The following is a 1,690-nucleotide window of genomic DNA, read 5'->3' on the forward strand; positions in this document are numbered from 1 at the left end:
CGGCATAGTTTACATATATATTCGTGCAAAATTTTAGCTTTCTAGCATCGATAGTTCCTGAGCAAACCCGCGGACGGACAGACAGACAGACATGGCGAAACTATAAGGGTTCCGTTTTTGCCATTTTGGCTACGTATCAAAAGTTTGTGATTCAAGCCTCGTCGTAATTTTGGAGTCCTAAAAATTCTATCTATAAAAAAAAACAAAAAGCAAGCCTTAAATTTTGTCAAATACACTGCCAATAAGGGTTAAGACGGTTCCTTCTCAAGTCTTTAAACAGAGGGGCTACTATACCACGAAGTGCAAAACTCGAACTTCGTATGTTGCCGTACTGCTGACGCTTATGTCATTTAATACGCGAGTGAAAGGGATGGTGCGATACGAACTTCGATTTGCGAGTTTCGTAGTAGCCCCTCAGAATCTAACGAATGTGTTGTCGATGACATGACCCTGCCCATAGGCTTCGTCTTCGTGGTACATTGCAAGTTGTAAAACTGTTTTTGTCTAGATTTAGTCAGATCGCAAATGCAAAAATATTCGATTTTACACGAAGTTATTACTATGTTTATAAGCTGAACCTGTACCTAACCTACCCTAGGTGCCTAGGGTAAGCTGGCTCAGAGGGCCTACTCCGAAGTTCGAAAATCGAAGTTCGTATTGTACCGTCCCTCTCGGTCTCAACTTCGAGTTTCGAGTTTCGTAGTAGCCCTGCAGAGGGACCAAACGACACGAATGACGAACTACGATTTTCAAATTTCGTTGTACAGTCAAGGGCAAAGATATTGACACGGCCAAAGTTGCAAAAATATGTATACACAACTTTAATATTAACAGCATAAAGTCGTGTATACATATTTTTGTAACTTTGGCCGTGTCGATATCTTTGCCCTTGACTGTAGCAGATGAAAGTACTAAATCAGCAGGGCTACTACGAAACTCGAAGTTCGTGTCGTGCGGTCCCTCTGACACTTACACTATTTAATACGAGAGCGAGAGGGACGGTACGATACGAACTTCGAGTTTCGTAGTAGCCCTGCTGACGCTTATAGTTTAATACCTACGAGAGCGAGAGGGACCGCACGACACGAACTTCGAGTTTCGTGGTAGCCCTGCAGAAATACTTTTATGTAGGTGCGTGTAATGTGTATGTATTTTAACTCTTTTATTGTCCAAAAGAAAAGAAACAAAATACAGTTGACCAACTTTGAGATACTGGTACCAAAGGCGGACTTATCTCTTTTTGGGATCTCTACCAGTCAACCTTTGAGTGGTTTAATTCTTTATGTAGTTAATTAATTGATTAACTCAATATTAATCTATAATATATCATTGCTAAAATATTTTGTTCTGTTAGTAGTAGACAGACATACAGACAGAGAGATAAACAAACATGGCCGTCGATTTATCATTCGTAGCCATCGATGCACATTGTATGTAGGTAAGGTACTATATTTACTTAGGAATTAGCACGAATTAGATATATTCTGGGGACTCTATTCTAATTAATTGCTATTATGACCAGAAGAAGAACGAAGCTTGTGACACTTGGGACGTGTTTTAATAGTTAGGTAGATGCCAATCCGATTTTTTACCCCACGGAGTTTGACCCAAACAATACAAAAAAATTCTACCTGCGATAGAGGGGGTCTCGGATATGTGCTTTAAGGATAGTGAACGACCGATCAACGGC

This window comes from Choristoneura fumiferana, chromosome 20 (assembly GCF_025370935.1).
Source record: "Choristoneura fumiferana chromosome 20, NRCan_CFum_1, whole genome shotgun sequence".
Lineage (NCBI taxonomy): Eukaryota > Metazoa > Arthropoda > Insecta > Lepidoptera > Tortricidae > Choristoneura > Choristoneura fumiferana.